Source organism: Microtus oregoni, unplaced genomic scaffold (assembly GCF_018167655.1).
Source record: "Microtus oregoni isolate MIOR12 unplaced genomic scaffold, Mior012 000073F_ref0000255, whole genome shotgun sequence".
Taxonomy (NCBI): Eukaryota; Metazoa; Chordata; class Mammalia; order Rodentia; family Cricetidae; genus Microtus; species Microtus oregoni.
The window spans coordinates 6,965,276-6,989,784 of record NW_024543986.1 but is presented as its reverse complement, the minus strand read 5'-3'; positions in this window follow the sequence as shown (position 1 = coordinate 6,989,784).

The following is a 24,509-nucleotide window of genomic DNA, read 5'->3' as shown; positions in this document are numbered from 1 at the left end:
AAGTACATCTTACAGATTCCACAATTTCCCTACCACTCTTCCTGGCCACTCTCACTTTGCTGCTGGACTTTTTTCCCCCTGCTTTCTTTGTTCCCATTGTTGCATTCTTAAGTCTCCGCCCCACAGAAATATACAACAAACTTGTATGTTTCAATGTGAACTAACCTGTAGCTCTTCCCCACACAAAGTCTCCCAATGCTTTTCTGTGACAGTCTAAAATTAAAACCCTTCCTTTCCTCATGACATACCAAGTGCTGTATACATAATCCCTCAGTATTCTCTTTCCTTTTCTGATATACTTCAGAGTGTGATCTTGTTGCAAATCTTCAGACTTGTGAGTCTTCCCCATTTTAGAACATTTTTCCTTGCTTCCTCTTCCTTTACCCCTTATAATTATTTTATCTCAACTATTGCTACTGGAGATTTATGTACTCATTTTTGTTCTTCAATCATGTTTTACATTAACACTCTTTTTTGTTCACAGACTTTGATATTATCTAAAATTAAAGTTCTTATTTATAACACTACTAATAAGATAAGAAGTTGACAACAGTTGCTAGAAAACACCTTTGAACTTTTCATGATGGAAAAAAAGCTTTAAGAATTGGGATGTGACAGACAACTTCACATCTCAGTTTCGTTGCCGTCTGTTTACATGACTTCAGACGAGTTACTTGATTCTTCTAGCATTCATTTTCTTACTCCATAAAACACTAAAACTCTATTTACGCTAAAATGTGAATATGAGGATTCAACAAGTCTAGAGCCTCAGTGTAGGTGCTAGTACACAATGTACACAGTAGATGCTCAACTTCTCTTTCTCTAGGTCACTAGCATCTATGTGAATCTTTGCTTTGTGCTCCTGTGCTGTTTTAATATTTCCTCACATAAGACTATAGGGCATAGGAAGAATTTTCTGTAGTCATAGCGTCACCTGAAGTTTGATCCTTATTTCTTCTTACTGAGCTAGCAAGTGGTGTCAGTTCTGTAAAAATTATTCAGTGAGATTTTTAAATGTATTTATTTTTTAGTTTTAAAATGGCACATGAAAAAAGTGATATTTCTGACGTCTTCCTTGCACTTTTCTCTTTTAACTATATTTATACTTTAAAAAATCCTTTAAGATTAAAACTAGGAATTAAACTGTGAGTTTTGTGTCACATCACGGTTCCTTCAAAGCTTTTTGTTTCTTGTGAGATGATTCTAAGACATGTGTAAATGAAATACATTGAGGGGGATTTCAGAACTTTATTCCTGGCCTGTCTCATTCTCTAGGTATAAAATGTGATTTTTACCAAACCTGTAAATTAATTCAGCTATTTATGTTTTATGAATAGGAAAGTGATGTAAATAGCTGTATCTTATTTTAATCACCACTGATAATTAAATAAGAATGTCAAATCTCTAGGCAGATGAAAGGACGAGAAAGATCTAGAAATTTTTGACCTTCTAGAAAGGTCATAGAGGCCTTTTAGTATTTTCTCCCACATAAATCTGTCACAGAATGTGCTTCTTCTATCATGCATCATTGAGAAAAACAAAGCTGCTGCCACATAAAAGCCAAAAGGGACATTTGAAAATAGATAGTTTTCAGCAATATTAATGATGGCATGATTTGTTTGCTTGTACATATATCTAGTGTTTCCCTAGAAAATAAAAAAAAATCAATCTGGGGGCATCTCTGGGATGAGCTAGAAACTTAGAGCAACGGAAACTCCTAGGAACAGACGAGGGTGACACGAACCAAAACTCTTAGCAATACGGGATATGGAGTCTGAAATGCATTCTCCTGTAACCAGATGAGAATTCCGGGGGAAGGACTAGAACAATAAGAGAGCCACAAAGCCTTTGACCTGCAATTTGTTTAGCCTACAAGGTGTGCTGGGGTAAAGACGACACAGAAATTATGGGAGTGACCAACTAATGACTGGCTCAGCTAGAGATGCCTACCCTGAGAGGGCACTCACCTCATCGTTAGTGCCAGGATCCAGAGGCAAGATAGTCCAGAGACACAGGATAGAACCAAACACAACTGGCAAAAAGTATCAATTAAATATTTCCTAATGATATTATATTATACTCATAGATTGATGCTTAGCCTACCTCTCATCAGAGAGGCTTCACCCAGCAACTGATGCCAAACATTAGGGAGAGAGCTCAAGGAATCTTGTGGAAGAGGGGGAGGAAGGATTTTAGGAGCCAGTGGGGTCAAGGGCTCCACAATAAAACCCAATGAAGCTAGGCTCATAGGAGCTCACAGAGACGAAACCAACAACCAGGGAGCCTGCAAGCGACTGACCTAGGCACTTAGCATATGTTACGGTTGTGTAGCTGGGTCTTCTTGTGGGACAGCTAACAGTGAGAGCAGGAACTGTCTCCATATTGCCTGCTTTTGGGACCCATTCCTTCTTCCAGATTGCCTCATTCAGCTTTAAAAGAAAAAGAGGGGCCTAGTTTTACTAGAACTTGATATACTATGGCTAGCTGATATCCATGGAAGTCCCGCCATATATCTGACCAGAAATAGTGGAGGAGGAGTGGATAGGATGGGATTTGGGAACTTGTAAGAGGGAAACTTTAATTGAGATGTAAAACCAAAAAAATAAACACATAAAAAAGAAAAAAAAAAACCAACAGTGACTTCTAATACATCATATAAATTTATAATCTTACAGTTGTTTTTGAAGTATCTCTTTATAGTCAACAACACCCAAACATTTTTGGAAAATAGATGTTGGTGCAAAAGTGAACTTTTAGTCAAATTGATAGGATTTTATAAATTATCCTTTTGATTTTTGGGGTGCAAAATTGATTCACTCCATATTTTCTTCTGTCAGTTGAAAACATCATTTGCTGCAATTTTTTTTTACCATTGTCTCTCAAGTATCCTATCCTGATTGGATCCTGGTGGTGTATCTTATTGACACAGATTCTCTCTTCCAAAATTGTCCTGGATATTTTGCTGGTTTGTTTTTGCCTCTGGTGTTTTGACAGTGCATGCCAATTTAAGCACTAAGCAATTGCAGGTATTCTCTAGAATAGTCTAAAAATTCTGACCAAGAAGAAGATTTTTAAGCAATTATTTACTTGCCAATTTATCTTTCTGTCTTTCTGTCTATTCATCCATTTCTCTCTCTCTCTCTCTCTCTCTATATATATATATATATATATTATATATAATTTCCCATTTGAAGAAAATGTGAAACATTTTTACAATCTGAGGATATTTCCTTGCATATAAACTGAGTATAAAAAGGGAGAACAAAAGATAAGTAGCAGTCTATAAGTACTTTTTTGCAAATATACAGTTTAATATTGTGAATTTTGGAATGCTTTATAGATATACATTCAAATATTGCATAATAATCCCACAGCATGGAGACAATTATACATACTCTTTAATGGTCAATTTTTCCCTACCTATTAAAATTTCCTTTACCTGCTAAAAGGAACAATAATCTATTTTATAATTTAGTTACAGCAAATAAATTGAATTGTGCTTTCAATAGTATTGTAACACTTTTCAGGTTATATAAATTTATTGTTATTTCCTTAAATGTGTGATATGTAATATCACCTCCCTTCTATACATATAAGCCCAAAAATTAGAAAAATGTCAGCTTCAGCAGGAAGAGAAACAATGAAACTCTATGCCCTTGTTTACCTAGTATGAAAGCAATTTAATAAATACAAACAGTGTAAAATGTCTCCATGGAAGCACAGAAAGGCAACAAAGCTTATGAAATTATGTTGGTCCCCAGCAAATTAATTAAATAAACACTTCATTAAGAAAGGCTATGAACAAAACAGCAGGGCATTTTGGATCATTTTATTTTGTCCTTATCCTAGCTATGCTCTGGAATAAGTGTTATAATTCCTAATTATCTTTCTTGAGGTATAAGGAAAAGATTAAACTTTGTTTTTATCCAATATTCTTCCTTGATTGTGGTTTACCCAACAAATTTATGAATTATGCAGTCAAAGCTCAGACTTAAATCATGGTGGCATATGTTTGGTGTCATATTTCATTCCTACTGGGAAAAGGAATATAATATTTCTATCATGGAATTTCACTGGGTATATCAACCACATACCTTGGCAGGCCCTCAAGGAACTTGATGTCAGATTATTTGCAATTAATGGTTATGAGAAGAAAAAGCACTGTATTATAATAAAAGTGTAAGTGAAAACTAAAAGTATTATAGGAAATAATATGTATAATTCAACACTAATAAATTAAATATTAAAAATTAAATGGTAAAAACTTCTCAAAGTCTCTCTGGACTCATGCTATGTGAGACATAAAAGTATATAGAAAAATATGTTTTACCTGTAAAAAGACACTTACTTAGAATTTACAAAAATTCTCTACAAAGAAAAGTCTAATTTAAGATTGCTTTACTGGTAAATACAATGAAATGTTTAAAGAGTAATTAAAACCATTCCCTTTGTACCTACACCTACAAACAAATATAGCATTGAGAAAAATTGTTCCAAACTCATTGTATTGCCCTTATTTCTAAATCAGTTGTTTACATTACAGCAAAGAGAACTGATGTTCATTATGAATGTTCAGAAAAAGCCTTAGAACACATACCTGTGACTATCTAGGCTGCATGAAGAGGATTCAGTAGGTTATAAACAATAAGGAAGATATGAAGTTGAAAGAGAGATGTGTTGTAATCCAGGAAATGTCAGAGAGATGGAGTGAGGAGTAGGCAGGGTTGAGATACTTTGTATGCACATATGAAATTTCCTAAAACCTAAACACAATACTTTTAGATGAATACAACATATAAAAATAATTATAAACTATGAAAATGGCCCAACCCCAGATCTGGAAAAGGGGAGGTGATGCATTTAGGAATATGTTTTATTGTCATTGGTTAATAAAGAAACTGCGTTTGGCCAGTGGCTTAACAGAGTAAAGCTAGGCTGAAAGATATATAGAGAGGGTAGATGGAGTCAGAGAGAAGTCCTGTCGCCTCCCGCAGGATACAGATGTATTGGAAACTTGTCAGTAAGCCACAGTCACATGACGATACACAAATTAATAGAAATGGGTTAATTTAAGATATAAGAGTTAGCCAGAAATATACCTAAGCTATTGGCCAAACAGTATTGTAAATAATATAATTTCTGAGTGATTATTTCATGGTCTGGGCAAATGAATGAATAAGCAGTCTCCAGCAACACAGCTCTGTAGCAAATCACCTGATTCACCCTCCCTTTCCTCTATGCCCCCATATACAGAAAATCACATAGATCTTCTTCAACCTTCTTCTTTCATCTTGTTGTCCCAGAATTCAACTCCAGCAGGCATTCCCTGGGAATCTCCTAGTCAAAGATGTCATAGAAGCAAATATGCAAGAAAAACAGGTAGGCATGCTTCAGGTCTTTGGTCTCCCTCCTCTCCTCTATATCCAATCCCCAAGCATCATCCCTGGATCCATAGCAGACTACCTTGTGTGACTTCTCCTCATTCTCTACACCAATTTCTAAGGTAAGGTACTAAGAAGATTCTGGTGAAACACCCTGACTACTTCCCTCCTGTGGATACCTCCAGCTCCTCCTCTTCTAGCCTATCATCATTTCTAAGTGTCAGTTCCTAATATCTAGAAACACATACTATTCAGTGTCATACCTGAGAGGACCTCTGAAGGTTTATTTAACTTCCAGGAAACACATAATCAGCATACTTTCCTAAGAATCAGAGAGAGCAACAGAAACCAAGAACAAATCACCTACTTAGCAAAGACAAGACCATATATAAGCACCTAAAATTACTATCATCCAAAATCCAGATACCTAGGCAATAGCATATAAACAAAATTAATAACAGACAGGAGTCTCCACTAGAGCCTCCAAATCCTAAAACAGTAGGCCCTGAGAAATTAAAATCCAAGAAAAGAACTTAAAATATACTTTATGAATATGATAGAGGAAATTCCCTTGAAGAAATCTGCAAAAACTCATACAGATGCTGGAATAAAAAGAATAAAAGAGTTCAAGACATGAAAGTAGAAATATAATTAATAAAGAAATCCCAAACTTAGAGAAATCTGGAAATTAAAAATTTAGATATTTGAGTAGGAACCTCAGAGACAAGCCTGACCAAGAGAATGTGAGAACCTTAAGCCTCCCCTGTCCTCTATGCAAGGACACTCCTGACACATGACCTGCCTCCATGGTTTACCTAAGTCATTGAGGAAGCTTCTATAACCCTTTTATTCTATCTTTGACTCTAAAGTTACATCCATATGCAGTTCAAATATCATCTATGTTTCTACTAGTATGGCCCTTTAATCAGTACTTAAAGCATTCCATTGCTTTCCTAATCCCAAGCCCCAAAGTCCAAACTCCTCCAAACAAAAATATGGTCAGGCCTATCACAATAATATTGCAGTCCCTGATACCAACTCCTGTGTTAGTTAGGGTTTCTATTGCTGTGAAGAGACACCATGACTATGGTAACTCCTACAAAGGAAAACCTTTAATTGAAATGGCTTACAGTTTCAGAAGGTTTAGTCCATTATTACCATGGCATTACATGGCTGCCCACAGGCAGGCAGGGTGTGGGAAAAGGAGCTGAGGGTACTACATCTTGAGCTGTAGGCAACAGTAAGAGAACTGCCTCTACAATGTACATATTTAGAGTATAGGAGGTCTCAAAGCTCACCCCCTCAGTGACACACTTTTTTTTTTAGCAAGGCCATACCTACTCTAGCAAAGGCATACCTTCTAATAGTGCCATTCCCCGTAAACATATGGGTTCCAATTGCATTGAAACTGCCACAGATGCAAAAAGCAAGATCAATTCTTCTGCTGCATTTAAGGAACATATCTCATTGTCAAGGATAGACATTACTCCAGAGTATAGTGTTGGAAAAAGATATTCCAAATGAAGAAATCTAAAAAGAAAACTGGTGTAGCCATTATTAATATCTAACAAAATAAACTTCAAACAAAAAGTAATAAAAATATAGGTAAGGATATGGAGGCCCAAAAATGTGAGCCTTTTTCTTTTTACCTTGTCTGAAAGTCAGAGAATTTGAGGTTGCACAAAAATTGAAAACAGCCAGGGCTACATATCTTGACCCAGGATATGGTTACTTGGTTCATTTTACATTAAGATGGCAGAAACAGGCAGATCCACCTCATCCTGCCAGATGGTCAGGATATGCAAGCATTCTTCTGTTCCTTCTTTTGAATTAGGAGATTTGACCTGGGGAGTGATTGCCTTCCCAATACTTGGTCTAGGGTGACTTCAGTGCCTAAACACTAGAATGCTAATAACTTAATATCTCAAAGTGTTGAAGCAAGTAAGTAACTGTTGGAGTGCCCTTTGTATTATGTTAAAGAAGTCTTCTGTTGCCTTCTTTCCCCTTTTGTATTGGGATATAAAAATGCATGGAAAGTTAAATATGGGTGATTTCAGTATTCACTGGAACTTCCTCCTGGTACAATCCTTTATTTTCTGTTTTATAGTTTTTACTCACATCTTCATTCTTTTTACTATTTTTTTCTGATCAGATACCCATACTTTGGTAACTAGTATTTTTGTTGGAGCAGGCCTCCAACAGAAAAACACCACATACTCATCAAAGAAAAAAATCCATCAAGATTGCAAGTCAGTTTCCATCCATTTGCATGCAAAATTCGAGAAGTCATTGTTTTTTACCGCAGCGTAGTACTCTAGTGTGTATATATTCCATACTTTCTTCATCCATTCTTCCATTGAAGGGCATCTAGGTTGCTTCCAGGTTCTGGCTATTACAAATAATACTGCTATGAACATAGTTGAACAAATGCTTTTGTCATATGATAGAGCATCTCTTGGGTATATTCCCAGGAGTGGTATTGCTGGGTCCAGGGGTAAGTTGATCCCAAATTTCCTGAGAAACCGAAACACTGACTTCCACAGTGGTTGCACAAGATTGCATTCCCACCAGCAATGGATGAGGGTACCCGTTCCTCCACAGCCTCTCCAGCAAAGGTTATCCTTGGTGTTTTTGACTTTAGCCATTCTGACAGGTGTAAGATGATATCTCAAAGTTGTTTTGATTTGCATTTCCCTGATTGCTAAGGAAGTTGAGCACGACTTTAAGTGTCTTTTGGCCATTTGAACTTCCTCTGCTGAGAATTCTCTGTTCAGTTCAGTGCCCCATTTTTTAATTGGGTTAATTAGCATTTTAAAGTCTAGTTTCTTGAGTTCTCTATATATTTTGGAGATCAGACCTTTGTCTGTTGTGGGGTTGGTGAAGATCTCCCAGTCAGTAGGTTGCCTTTGTGTCTTAGTGACTATGTCCTTTGCTTTACAGAAGCTTCTTAGTTTAAGTAGGTCCCATTTATTCAATGTTGCCCTTAATGTCTGTGCTTCTGGGGTTATACATAGGAAGCGATCTCCTGTGCCCATCTCCTGTAGGGTACTTCCCACTTTCTCTTCTATCAGGTTCAGTGTGTTCGGGCTGATATTGAGGTCTTTAATCCATTTGGACTTGATTTTGTGCACGGTGATAGATAAGGGTCTATTTTCATTCTTCTACAGGATGACATCCAGTTGTGCCAGTACCATTTGTTGAAGATGCTTTCTTTCTTCCATTGTATATTTTTAGCTCCTTTATCAAAAATGAGGTGTTCATAGGTTTGTGGGATAAAATCCGGGTCTTCTATACGATTCCATTGGTGTCCCAGACCCAAAAAGATGAACATGGTATGTACTCGCTCATAATTGGTTTCTAGCCATAAATAAGGGCCACAGAGTCTACAATAGGTGAACCTAAAGAAGCTAAGTAAGAAGGTGAACCCAAAGAAAAACATATAGTTATCCTCTTGGCTAAGGGAAGTAGACCAAATTGCTGGGGAGAAAATTAGGATCTTGGGGGTGGGTTGGGATGGGGGTAAGGGGAGATGGGGAGAGAAAAGGTAGAAGGGAAGGAGGGGGACTTGGGGAATCAGGAGAATTGGGATAAAGGAAAGGTGGATAGGGGAGCACGGAACCACAATTCTTAGTTAAGGGAGCCACTTTAGGGTGGGCAAGAGATTTGACCCTAGAGGGGCTCCCAAGTGCCCAAGATGAGGTTCCCAGTTAGTTCCTTGGGCAGCTGAGGATTGGGAACCTGAAATGACCCTATCCTAGAGCAATACTGACGAATATCTTGCATGTCATCATAGAACCTTCATCTGGTGATGGATGGAGATAGAGACAGAGGCCCACACATGAGCACTGGACTGAACTCCCAAGGTCCCAATGAGGAGCAGAAGGAGGGAGAACATGAGCAAAGAAGTCGGGACCACGAGGTGTGCACCCACCCACTGAGACAGTGGAGCTGATCTACTGGGAGCTCACCAAGGCCAGCTGGACTGTGACCGAAAAAGCATGGGATAAAACCGGACTCTCTGAACATGGCGAACAATGAGGGCTGATGAGACGCCAAGGACAATGGCACGGGGTTTTGATCCTACTTAATGTGCTGGCTTTGTGGAAGCCTAGCCAGTTTGGATGTTCACCTTCCTAGATATGGACGGAGGGGGGAGGACCTAGGACTTACCACAGGGCAGGGAACCCTGACTGCTCTGTGGACTGGAGAGGGAGGGGGAGAGGAGTGGGGGGAGGGGGAGAAGGGTGGGAGGAGGGGGAAAAGGGTGGGAGGAGGGGGAGGGAAATGGGAGGCTGGGAGGAGGTGGAAACTTGTTTTTTTGTTTATTTTTTTTTCTTTCTTCTTTTCTTAATAAAAAAATTAACAAAAAAAAGATTGCAAGTCAATTATTTATCTATGCCTTAAACACAAAGGCATCAATGTCTATAAAAGAAACACTAATACAGCTTAAATCACACATTGGCTCTCATACATCGATAGTAGGAGACTTCAATACCCCACTCTTACCAAATGGACAGGTCATCCAAACAAAATCAAAACACGGAAATGCTGAAGATAACACATATTATAAACCAAATGGACCTAACATATTTTCTGAACATTTCACCCCAACACAAACTTATATACCTACTTCTCAGCACCTCATGGAACTTTCTACAAAATTGACTACATACTCAGACACAAAGTGAGTCTCAACAGATGCAAGAAAATTGAAATAACTCCCTGCAAACTATCAGATGGCTAGGGATTAAAGCTTGATATCAACAGCAGATGAAAGTTTACAAACTCAATGAAACTGAATAACTCTCAGCTGAATGAAAAATAGATCAAGACAGGAATAAAGAAACAAATTAAAGCCTTTCTAAAATTCAATGAAAATGAACACACTGTATACTCAAACTTATGGGACAGAATGAAAGTGGTGCTATGAGGGAAGTTCATAGCACTAAGGGCCTATATAAAAAACAAGGCAGAGCTCTCATACTAGTAGCTTAACTGCACACCTGAAAGCTCCAGAACAAAATAAAATAAGCACACCCAAGAGGAGTACATGGCAAGAAACAATCATATTGAATGCTGAAATCCATAAAATAGAAACAAAGAGTGCACAGTACAAAGAATAAAAATAGAAACAAAGAGTACACAGTACAAAGAATCAATAAAGCAAAGAGTTAGCTCTTTGAGAAAATCAATAGGATAAACAAACCCTCATCCAAAATAACTAAAAAAGGAGGGAGAATATATAAATTAATAGAATCAGAAATGGAAAGAAGGGCATAGCAACAGACATCAAAGACATCTAGAGAATCATAAAACTGGTACTCTCCCAAATCAGAAAATCTAAAACAAGATTAAATCAAAATCAGATAAACAATCTAAATAGACCTATAATTCCTACTGAAATAGAAGCAGTCATTAAAACTCTCCGAACAAAAATAAAAGAAAGAACAAGCCAAAAAAAAAAAAGATAAAAAACAAAGAAAGGAAGAAATGCAACCAAACTTTCAAATAATTAACATCAATATTCCTCAAATTATTTCTCAAAATAGCAACAAAGGAACAGTGCCTGATTTTTTTTGGTTAGACCAAAATTACCCATACATCCAAACTATATAAAGACTCAACAAAGAAGGAATTACAGACGAGTTGTCCTTATGAACATAGACACAAAAATACTTAAAATACTTGAAAACAGGATACAAGAACACTTCAAAATTTCAACCACCATGATCAAGTAGGCTTCATTCCATAAGTGCAAAGATGGTTCAGTATATGAAAATTATCAAATGTAATCTACTATAAAAATAAGCAGATAGAACACACACAGAAGCACATCACAAACACACAGACACACCCCACACTTGATCATCTCATTAAATGCAGAAAATGTCTTTGACAAAATCTAATACCCCTTCATGATAAAAGAGATAAGTGATATGTGATACATACTTGAACCTAAAAAAAGTAATTTGCAACAATGGTTAATCAACATTAAATTAAATGGAGAGCAATCAAAGACATTTCACTTAAATTAGAAACAAGCAAGACAAGGTTGTTTTCTGTCTCCATGTCTATTCAATATAATGCTTAAAGTGTTAGCTAAAGCAAAAAGGTAACTAAAGGAGATCAAGGGGCAACTGAGGGAGATCAAGAGGATAGAAATTGGAAAGGAAGAAGTCAAAGTATTATTGTTTGAAGATGGTGTTTTAGTATACATTAGTGACCTTGAAAATTCCACCAGAGAACACCTAAACACTTTCAGCAAAGTAGCTGGAGAGAAGATAATTACAAACAATCATTATCCCTCCTATTCACAAATAATACAGAGACTGAGAAAGAAATTGGGGAGCATCACCTTTCACAATAGTATCAAATAATATAAATATTTGGGGTAGTTCTAAACAAACAATTGAAAATCTTGTCTGATAAAAACTTCAATTCTTTAAAGAAAGAAATTAAAGAAGAAATGAGAATATGGAAAAAATCTCCCATTCTCATTGATCAGTAAGATTAACATAGTAAAAATGGCCATCATACAAAAAAGAAATCTGCAATTTTGATGTGATTCCCTTCAAAATTCCAACAGATTTTTTTTTTACAGAACATGACAGAACAATTCTTAATTTCATTTGGAAAAGCAAACAAGCAAACAAACAACAACAAAAACACAGATAGTTAAAACAATCCTGTACAATGAAGGAACTGCTGGAGGTATCACAATTCCTGATTTCAATTTCTACTACAGAGCTATAGTAATAAAAAACAGAAGAGATTGGCATAAAAACAGAAAGGTGGATCAATGAAATCAAATGAAAAATTCATATGTAAATCCACACACCTATGGTCACCTGATTTTTGACAAAGAAGCCAAAATTAATGGAAAAACAAAGGAAAAAAGAAATCATCTTCAACAAATTGTGCAAGTCCTTCTGTATGTTGGCATGTAGAAGAATGTAAATAAATCCATAGATCCATATGTATCACTCTTCACAAAACTTTAAGTCTAAGTAGTTCAAAGACCTCAAAATGAATCCAGATACACTGAAGTTGATAGAAGAGAAATTGGGACTTAGCCTTGAATGCACTGGCACATGAGACAATTTCTTAAACAGAACATCAATAGCTCAGATACTAAAATTGGCAATAAATGGGACCTCATGAAGCTTAAAAACTTCTGTAAGAAAAGGCACTGTCATTTGAACATGGCATCAGAATGAGTAAACATTTTTACAAAATCCACATCTGACAAAGGACTAACATCCAATATATATGATATTATATAAATAAAATAACTATATAAAAAAACCTAAATAATCCAATTAAAATCTGAGGCATAAATCTAAACAAAGAATTCGAAACAGAAGAAACTCAAGTAACAGAGAAACACTTAAAGAAATGTTCAATATCTTTAGCTGTTATGAAAATACAAGTCAGAACTACTTTGAAATTCCATTGTCGATCTGTCAGAAGGGGTAAGATCAATAACACAAGTGATACCTCATGCTAACGAAGCTGTGGAGTATGAAGAATACTCATTCATTGCTGGTGGGATTTCAGACTTGTACAGCCACTATGAAAATCTAAGTAGTGGCTCATTACAAAGATGGAAAATGATCTATTTCAAAATTCAGCCATACCACCCTTGGGCATATACTCAAACAATACTTCATCCTACAATAAGAACACTTGCACAACATTGTCCATTGTGACTTTATGCATAATAGCCAGAAACTGGAAATAATCTTTGTGTCTCTCAACAAAAGAATAGATAAAGAAAATGTAGTACATTTACACAGTGGAGTACTCAGATGTTTTTTAAAAAAGGACAGCAAGAAATTTTCAGGCAAATGTATGGAACCTGAAAAAAATCATCCTGCCTATGAAAACCCAGACCCAAAAGATAAACAAGATATGTATTCACTTATAAATGGATATTAGAATTAAGTTATTGATAATCAAGTTACAATATCCAGAGGCAGTGAAGGTATATATGTGGGCACACCATACATGGATACATGGATTTCCCTGCAAGGGGGGAATAAAATAGATTCTAGAAATGGATTGGGGAGCTGGGTGGGCAGTGGTGGTGCATGCCTTTAACCCCAGCATTTGGGAGGCAGAGGCAGGCGAATCTCTGTGTGTTCGAGGCCAGCCTGGTCTACAAGAGCTAGTTCCAGGACAGGCTCTAAAGCTACAGGGAGACCATGTCTCAAAAAAAGAAAGAAAGAAAGGAAGAGAGAGAGGGAGAGGGAGAGAGAGAAATGGATTGCAGGCGAGTGGGGATGGGGGTGAGGATTGGATATGGTATGAAAGTTAAGAAAGTGGGGGAGCAAATGCTGTAATTGGGGAGCATTTGCCTGGTAGTGTGGAAATCTAGTGCAGTAGAAACTTTCTGAAATCTCTGAAGGTAATCTTAATTCAGAATCCTAGGAAAGAGAGTAGGAATATTGAGTCTCAAATGGCCATCTCTTGTCATCACTTGAAGCTTCCAGTTAAGGAACAGTTGCTTTTAACAGGGTTATTGGTCAAAAAAGTCCCATTGAAATTTTCAAACTACCCAGGCTTTTCTTAAGACAGAGTTGGTTGTTTTCTGTAAACTGACCATGGGGCCAATTGCTGAGTATAGTACCCACACAACTTATTGAAAATGGAGACGCTGAGCTAGTACATACAAGGAGCCTTCACCTCTACATTCCAGACTCTTTGGTGTGGGAAGGTACCATGCCGGCTACCAAAAGAGTAACATGGACCCCAACTCAGCCACAAAACCTTTGATCTAAAATCTTTCTTGCTTGAAAAATATGCCAGTGCAGTGGTGGCACAGAACTTGAAGTAATAGGTAATCCATGTCTGAATTGACTTAACACCTACTGTATTAGACGGAACCCACGCCCAGGGAGGGCTTCTTGGGTAACCAAGGATCAGAGACTAGATAAACCAGAGACCTAGGATAAAACAGAAATTTCCGATCTATAAAAGTATCAGTAAAATGATTTCTAATGATAATCTATAAAGCTCATAGAATCAGTGCCTTAACCATTCACCATCAGAGAGTCCTTCTCTGGAAGCTGATAAGAACAGATACAGAGATCCCCCCATGCTCCATTCATCCTGTTGGCCATGGATCATTGGGCTACCTGTGGCCCTGTTTAGTTGCTGAGGAATCCAATCTGGAGGGGTGAGTGTGTGCTATCCAGGGGCGGACTGTCCCGGAAGAGAGCACAAACACCCTCCCCCAGCTCCTTCTGCAGGGCTGTCTTTCTTTCGCATGACCCAGCCACCCCCAGCACCCCTCCCCAACCCTGCCCTGCTGTATGCTAGGACCAGTGCTCAAGCACAGTTTCAAGCTCCTAAACTAAGGCGACCCACCCAGAGCGGTGAGTGCCTGTCTCCCGGGCAGGCCTCAGGGTCCCCTGTAAGGGCACCTTCAGCTCTGGCGGCAGCCTTCCTGCGCACTTCTGGATACCACCCCCCCCCCTTGCTCCATTCATCCTGTTGGCCCTGGATCATTGGGCTACCTGCGGCCCTGTTTAGTTGCTGAGGAATCCCATTGGGACGGGAACGGTTCCTGCTTCTACACTGAAGAGATATACCCAGAGAGTCAATCACAGCAAAGACTGGACCAAGAGACCAGGCCTCTCCTGGCTCCATTTGAAGGAAGAGATGGGAAGGCGCCAATACAAGAATTCCTCCAACAACCTGAAAGGCAACATGACACCACCAGAAACCAGGGATCCCGAAATAAGAAGAATTGTACACCCTACTCCTGAAGAAATAGAAGAAATCGACTCAAAAGTGAACTATATGAAAATAATAGAGGACCTTAAACAGGAGGTGAAAAACTGCCATAAACAATTAGAGATTACAAACAAAAAGGTAGAGGAAATGAATAAATCGCTCAAAGACACGCAAGAAAACCAAAAGAAACAAGAAAAAGCAATCAAACAGGTTAGGGAAGCGGTTCAAGACATGAAGAATGAAATGGAAGCAATGAAGAAAGCACAAACCGAGGGAGATGGAAAATCTGGGTAAACGAACAGGAACGACAGAGACAAGTACTAACAACAGATTACAAGAGATAGAAGAGAGAATATCAGACACTGAAGATACCATAGAGAAAATAAACACACTGATCAAAGAAAACAGCAAAACCAACAAATTCTCATCACAAAACATTCAGGAAATTTGGGACACAATAAAAAGACCAAACCTAAGAATAATTGGAGTAGAAGAAGGAGAAGAAGTGCAGATCAACGGTACAGAAAATGTACTTAATAAAATTACAGAAGAAAACTTTCCCAACCTGAAGAAAGAGGTACCTATGAAGGTTCAAGAAGCATACAGAACACCAAATAGGCTGGATCAAAAAAAAAAAAAAAAAACATCCCCTCGCCATAAAATAATCAAAACACAAAATATACAGAATAAAGAAAGAATATTAAGAGCAGCAAAGGAAAAAGGCCAAGTTACTTATAAAGGTATACCTATCAGACTTACACCTGACTTCTCTATGGAAACCATGAAAGCCAGAAGGTCCTGGATAGATGTACTTCAAAAACTAAGAGATCATGGATGCAAGCCCAGACTACTATATCCAGCCAAGCTTTCGTTCACAAAAAATGGAGAAAACAAAATTTTCCAGGATAAAAACAAATTTAAACAACACGTAGCCACAAATCCAGCCTTACAGAAAATAATAGAAGGAAAATCACTAACCAAGGAGTCCAACAATGCCCAGAATAACTCAGTCATCTAGAGACCTTTCACGAGCACAACTCAAAGAAGGGAAACACACAAACCCTACTACTAAAAAAGGGACCGGAGTTAACAACCACTGGTCATTAATATCACTTAATGTCAATGGGCTCAACTCACCTATAAAAAGGCACAGGCTAAGGGATTGGATACGAAAACAGGATCCAACATTCTGCTGTCTACAAGAAACACACCTCAACCAGAAAGACAGGCACCTACTCAGAGTAAAGGGCTGGGAAAAGGCTTATCAAGCAAACGGACCTAAGAAACAAGCAGGTGTGGCCATACTAATTTCTAACAAAGTTGACTTCAAACTTAAATCAATCAGAAGAGATGGAGAGGGACATTTTATACTCATAACAGGAACAATTCATCAGGATGAAGTCTCAATCCTGAATATCTATGCCCCTAATATAAAAGCGCCCAAGTATGTAAAAGAAACATTACTAAAACTCAAGGCAGCCATCAAACCACACACACTAATAGTAGGAGACTTCAACACTCCTCTATCACCAATGGACAGGTCTATCAGACAGAAACCTAACAGAGAAATTAGAGAATTAATGGAGGTAATGAAGCAAATGGACTTAACAGACATCTATAGATTATTCCACCCAAAGAGGAAAGAATATACCTTCTTCTCTGCACCTCACGGAACCTTCTCGAAAATTGACCACATACTCGGTAGCAAAGCTAACTTACACAGTTACAAAAAAATATTAGTAACCTCCCGCGTCTTATCAGATCACCATGGATTAAAGTTAGAATTCAACAACAATGCTACCCCCAGAAAGCCTACAAACTCATGGAAACTGAACAGTCAACTACTGAACCATACCTGGATTAAGGAAGAAATAAAGAAAGAAATTAAAGTCTTCCTTGAATTCAATGAAAATAAAGAAACAACATACTCGAACTTATGGGACACTATGAAAGCAGTCCTAAGAGGAAAGTTCATAGCACTAAGTGCCCACTTAAAGAAAACAGAGAAAGCTCACATTGAAGACTTAACAGCCCTCATGAAAGCTCTAGAAAAAAAAAGAAGCAGACTCACCTAGGAGGAGTAGAAGATTGGAAATAATCAAATTGAGGGCTGAAATCAACAAAATAGAAACACAGAAAACAATCCAAAGAATCAATGAAACAAAAAGCTGGTTCCTGGAGAAAATCAACAAGATTGATAAACCCCTATCCAAACTAATCAAACGGCAGAGAGAGAATACACAAATTAATAAGATCAGAAATGAAAAGGGGGACATAACCACAGACACAGAGGAAATTCAGAGAATCATCAGATCTTAGTACAAAAGCCTGTATAACACGAAACTGGAAAATTTAAAAGAAATGGACACTTTTTTAGATAAATACCATATACCAAAGTTACACCAGGACCAGGTGAACAATCTAAACAGACCTGTTGGTCGCGAAGAATTAGAAGCTGTTATCAAAAACCTCCCTACCAAAAAAAGCCCAGGACCAGATGGTTTCAATGCGGAATTCTACCAGAACTTCCAAGAAGAGCTAATACCTATACTCCTTAATGTATTCCACAATATAGAAACAGAAGGGTCATTACCTAATTCCTTTTATGAAGCTACAGTTACTCTGATACCAAAACCACACAAAGACTCAAACAGGAAAGAGAATTACAGGCCAATCTCACTCATGTACATCGACACAAAAATCCTCAACAAAATACTGGCAAACCGAATCCAAGAACACATCCGAAATATTATCCATTATGACCAAGTAGGCTTCATTCCTGAGATGCAGGGCTGGTTCAACATACGAAAATCTATCAATGTAATCCAGCATATAAATAAACTGAAAGAAAATAACCATATGATCATCTCATTAGATGCTGAAAAAGCATTTGACAAAATTCAACATCCATTTATTTTAAAATCTTGGAGAGGTTAGGGATACAAGGGTCATACCTAAATATAATAAAAGCTATGTACAGCAAGCCGACAGCTAACATCAAATTAAACAGAGAGAAACTCAAAGCCATCCCGCTTAACTCAGGAACACGACAAGGATGTCCACTCTCGCCATACCTCTTCAATATAGTGCTTGAAGTTCTAGCAATAGCAATAAGACAACATAATGGGATCAAGGGGATTCGAATTAGAAAGGAAGAAGTTAAACTTTCGTTATTCGCAGATGATATGATAGTGTACTTAAGCGACCCCCAAAGCTCCACCAAAGAACTTTTACAGCTGATAAACAGCTTTAGTAATGTGGCAGGATACAAGATCAACTCCAAAAAATCAGTCGGCCTTTATCCACAAAGGATAGGGAAGCAGAGAGGGAAATCAGAGAAGCTTCACCATTCACGATAGCCACAAACAGCATAAAATATCTTGGAGTAAATCTAACCAAGGAAGTGAAAGAACTATTTGACAAGAACTTTAAGGCATTGAAGAAAGAAATTGAAGAGGATACCAAAAACTGGATGGATCTACCTTGCTCTTGGATTGGGAGGATCAACATAGTAAAATGGCAATTCTACCTAAGGCAATTTATAGATTCAATGTAATCCCCATCAATATCCCATCAAAATTCTTCACAGATCTGGAGAGGACAATAATCAACTTTATATGGAAAAACAAAAAACCAAGGATAGCCAAAACAATCCTATACAATAAAGGATTGTCTGGAGGCATTACCATCCCTGACTTCAAACTCTACTACAGAGCTACAGTAATGAAAACAGTGTGGTACTGGCATAAAAACAGAGAAGTCAACCAATGGAATCATATAGAAGACCCGGATTTTAACCCACAAACATATGAACACCTCATTTTTGATAAAGGAACTAAAAGAATACAATGGAAGAAAGAAAGCATCTTCAACAAATGGTGCTGGCACAACTGGATGTCAACCTGTAGAAGAATGAAAATAGACCCACATCTTTCACCGTGCACAAAACTCAAGTCCAAATGGATTAATGACCTCAATATCAGCCCGAGCACACTGAACCTGGTAGAAGAGAAAGTGGGAAATACCCTACAACAGATGGACACAGGAGATCGCTTCCTATGTATAACCCCAGAAGCACAGACATTAAGGGCAACATTGAATAAATGGGACCTACTAAAACTGAGAAGCTTCAGCAAAGCAAAGGACATAGTCACTAAGACACAAAGGCAACCTACTGACTGGGAGAAGATCTTCACCAACCCCGCAACAGACAAAGGACTGAACTCCAAAATATATTGAGAACTCAAGAAACTAGACTTTAAAATGCTAATTAACCCAATTAAAAAATGGGGCACTGATCTGAACAGAGAATTCTCAACAGAAGAATTTCAAATGGCCAAAAGACACGTAAGGTCATGCTCAACTTCCTTAGCAATCAGGGAAATGCAAATCAAAACAACTTTGAGATATCATCTTACACCTGTCAGAATGGCAAAAGTCAAAAACACCAAGGATATCCTTTGCTGGAGAGGCTGTGGAGGAAGGGGTACCCTCATCCATTGCTGGTGGGAATGCCATCTTGTGCAACCACTATGGAAGTCAGTGTTTCGGTCTCTCACGAAATTCGGGATCAACCTACCCCTCGACCCAGCAATACCACTCTTGGGAATATACCCAAGAGATGCCCTATCATATGACAAAAGCATTTGTTCAACTATGTTCATAGCAGTATTATTTGTAATAGCCAGAACCTGGAAACAACCTAGATGCCCTTCAATGGAAGAATGGATGAAGAAAGTATGGAATATCTACACATTAGAGTACTACGCTGCGGTAAAAAAAAATGACTTCTCGAATTTTGCATGCAAATGGATGGAAATAGAAGACACTATCCTGAGTGAGGTATCCCAGACCCAAAAAGATGAACATGGGATGTACTCACTCATAATTGGTTTCTAGCCATTAATAAGGGTCACGGAGTCTACAATAGGTGAATCTAAAGAAGCTAAGTAAGAAGGGGAACCCAAGGAAAAACATACAGTTATCCTCTTGGATAAGGGAAATAGACAAAATTGCCAGGGAGAAAATTGGGATCTTTGGGGTGGGGTGGGATGGGGGCAAGGGGAGATGGGGAGAGAAAAGTTAGAAGGGAAGGAGGTCGGGCCTTGGGAAAACAGGAGGATTGGGATAAAGGAAGGTTGGACAGGGGAGCAGGGAACCACAATTCTTAGTTAAGGGAGCCACTTTAGGGTTGGCAAGAGACCTGACCCTGGAGGGGCTCCCAGGTGCCCAAGCTGAGGTCCCCAGTTAGTTCCTTGGGCAGTTCAGGATAGGGAACCTGAAATGGCCCTATCCTAGGGCAATAATGACGAATACCTTGCATATCATCATAGAACCTTCATCAGGTGATGGATGGAGATAGAGACAGAGACCCACACAGGAGCACTGGATTGAGCTCCCAAGGTCCCAATGAGGAGCAGAAGGAGGGAGAACATGAGCAAAGAAGTCGGGACCACGAGGGATGCACCCACCCACTGAGACAGTGGAGCTGATCTATTGAGAGCTCACCAAGACCAGCTGGACTGTGACTGAAAAAGCATGGGATAAAACTGGACTCTCTGAACATGGCGAACAATGAGCCCTGATGAGACGCAAAGGACAATGGCACGGGGGTTTGATCCTACTTAATGTGATGGCTTTGTGGGAGCCTAGCCAGTTTGGATGTTCACCTTCCTAGATATGGACGGAGGTGGGAGGTCCTAGGTCTTACCACAGGGCAGAAAACCCTGACTTCTCTTTGGACTGGAGAGGGAGGGGGAAAGGAGTGGGGGGAGGGGGAGAAGAGTGGGAGGAGGGGGGGTAAGGTAGGAGGAGGGGGAGGGAAATGGGAGGCTGGGAGGAGGTGGAAACTTGTTTTTTTTTCTCCTTTTCTCAATCAAAAAAAAAAGAAAAAAAAGAAAAAAAAGAACAGATACAGATATACTTAAAAGATTCGCCATACTATCACAAAGACACTTGCTCAAGTATATTTATCGTGACTTTATTCATAATAGCCAGAGCCTTGAAGTTACCTAGGTGCCCCTCCACAGAAGAATGGATAAAGTAACTGTGATACATTTACACAATGCAATATTGCTCAGATGTTAAAAATAACATCATAACATTTGCAAGCAAATGATGGAACTAGTAAAATATCCTGAGTGAGGTAACCCAGACCCAAAAGAGACAAACATGTTATGTACTCATATGATCAAAGGCAGCATTCTGTAGTAAACTGTCTTGCTAAGCTATCACGTTTTATCGGTTTTGTGGATTAAACAGATTTTCAACTTACACTATTTTAACTTATAATAATGTTATGAAGATAGAAATGCATGGGAATAAGTCACATCTGTACTTTAAAAATGCAAATGTAACAGAAACAATGTGAAGGCCTAAATAAGTGAAAATATACCCTACATTCATAGATTAGATTTCATTCTAAGACTTAATTTTCAAGTTTGTCTAAAAATTTTATTCATATCAAAATTTCATCTTGTTTCCTTTACAGAAATTGACAGTGTTTGAATTTTTTATGAATATGCTATCTGCACATAATGGACCAAGTAATCTTGGATAAGAGAGTTTGAACACTCATACTTTTTAGCTTAATACTTACTACTAACCTATGACAACTAAAATTGTATGGTATCATATAATGAGAGGGCAATGGAATACAGCTGACTGTCCAAACATAATTCTACGCTTTTATGGAGAATTTTGACAAGTGTGCCAAAACAATCTGTAAGGGAAAGAGTATATTTTTTAATAAATGATGATGACTATTTACATGAAAGTGAGAAGTTGGACTCTATTCTTAAATCATGCACTAATATCAATTCAAACAATCACAGATTCAAATAATCTAAAACTGGAACAAACACATAGAATAAAACATATTGTACATCTTTATGACATTTGATTATTCAAAACTTTTGAAAATAAAACACCAAGATGAAAGTAATGAGAAAAATTAAACAAATTTTATTCCATCCAATCAAAATTACCTTTTATGAGAAACTTCTTTTATTATGTCTCTCAAGCACTAAGATTACAAGTGTGGTACCATAGCTGACATTTTTACCTGAATGGTACAGCTTGAACTCAGGTCCTCATGGTCTCAAGCAAACAATACTTTCCCATGCCCTCAGTATCTTGTAAATCTTTGAAGAAATGAGTGCTGAAATAATTTATTAATTAGATCACATGCCTTTTTAGATGAGTTAAATTCTTATTAGATTATATGAGTTCTTTATATATTTTGAATGCATTCCCCATATATATAAGTAGCAAATATACTTGACTCCTATCCAGTCAGGTCCTGAGAAGATGGTTCAGTGGATGAACATCTTCCTTACCAAGTCTCATGACCTGAGGTCAATCCCCAGGACCCATATAGTGGATAGAAAAAACTGACTCCTTCAAGTTGTCCTCTGGCTTCCACATGCACACTATAGCATGCATGCACATATACATATACCCCTTCACACACTAAAACAGATGTAACCTAATGAAAAAAGATGAAGGAAATTAATCAGCGATGATATCATGAGGTGATACTGTCTAATTTGTAGATTTAGAGACCAAAAATGTTCTTAATGAGCAATTTTCAAGAAGAGACTGGGCAAAACAAAATTCAAGCACATTTTGTAAAACTTATCTTAAAACTCATTTACATATTCCACTTTGTGTGTTCATGGTGATTTAAACTTCCAAACCTTTTCAAACTGCTACAAGGAAAATAATGGCAATTCAAATAACCTGCCTTCCAAAAGAATTTGAATTAGACATGATGAAACATTTATCATGCTTTAATTAAACAATAGGTGGTTAGCAGAGTATTGTGGTGGTAATTTCAACTTAGAAGAGTTCAACATTATTGCTTTCTAATTATGTCAACATTGTGTAAGTAGAAAACTCAATGTGGACAAGGAATTCTGAGGAAAGCATTGATCCCTAAAGGCATGGTGTCATTACTTGCAACACCACTCATACTATCCATATGACCCCATCTTCTTCCTCCATAGAGGAACTATAAACAATGGATACCACAACCACAGATGCACAAAATCTCTATGGTCAAGTCAACGATGTCATTGGTTCAGCAATCTTTTTAGATCAGTTCAATATCTTTTCTTTTTTGTGGTATTAGTATTATTAATTATATGCGTATAGAAAATTGGTCTGCATGCATTTTGTGAACCATATATGTGAAGTATGCACAGATGTCAGAAGAGTGAATTTGATCCTCTGGAATTGGAGTTACAGAAAATTTTGAAGTGTCATGTGAGTGCTGGGAAAAATTGAACCCACGTCCTCTGGAAGAGCAGTCAGTACTGTTTATTGCTAAACCATCCTTATGGCCCCTCAATATCCTCTACATAAAACTCCCACTTCACCTGATAGGAGAATATCAAAATGGACAGTTCTGCCCCTTAAGCAGATTAATTCTACCTCAGTTCTCATCTTGTTTCTCTTTGCTGGACAGTTATTAAAATGTCCTAAGGAATGAAAAAGGTGTTAAGAAAACATTGAAGAGTGGAAGTATTTGTAGACTGGTCATAAGTTTATATTCAGAGAAATGGAACTCTTGAGAAGAATGACAAGAGAAGTTTCAGGCTATGAGTTTTGCTATTTAGTATTTTTGTTCTTGTTTTTCTTATGGGATGGACAGGGCTTCACTCTGTAATCCAGGGTAGTCTGGAAATCACTGTGCAGGGAAGGTCATTTGTTACTGAATTTACAGAAATCTTCTTCCCTTAGACTGATCACTAAGATTACATGGGTGATTAACCACACTCATATATTGTCCAAGCAGACCCAAACTAAATAATTGATACTGTAACTTTTTCTTAAGTAGAATATTTGTGAATGATTTATCATGTTCCATTAGTTGAAGGAAAACAGAACTGCATGTAAATATTCAGCTCTTCTCTATATATATCCTAAAACACATTTGTGTACTCTCCTCCAAGTGAAGGTCTAGAAAGAGATGCAATCCAAGACCAATGCAAAAAAGATAATTATTACAAATATTTTTATTTCGCATGTTTGCTGTTATCACCACCAGCTGAGCTCACACAGAGGCTGACAAATTCATTTCCGAATGGTAGTGGAGTGTTGGTGATACTTCCCATAGTCTGGATCTGACTGTATCAAGAAAGTCAGTGCTGACTTCCTGTGAAAAACTAGAGTAAAAATGCACTAATAATTAATACATTTTGGTAGGAAGAAGAAAGACAAATACAGAACTCAAGGTAGCAGGACAAAGATCATGGTGATTGGCAGAAATTGGAACTCAAGAAAACCGAATAAGTGCTTCAGAGTTTAGAGACGTGGCCCAAACAAGCACTCCTGGCTTTATAAATTAGATCTTATAAGGATTATGTCAAAACCTCAACTCTTAAGAGT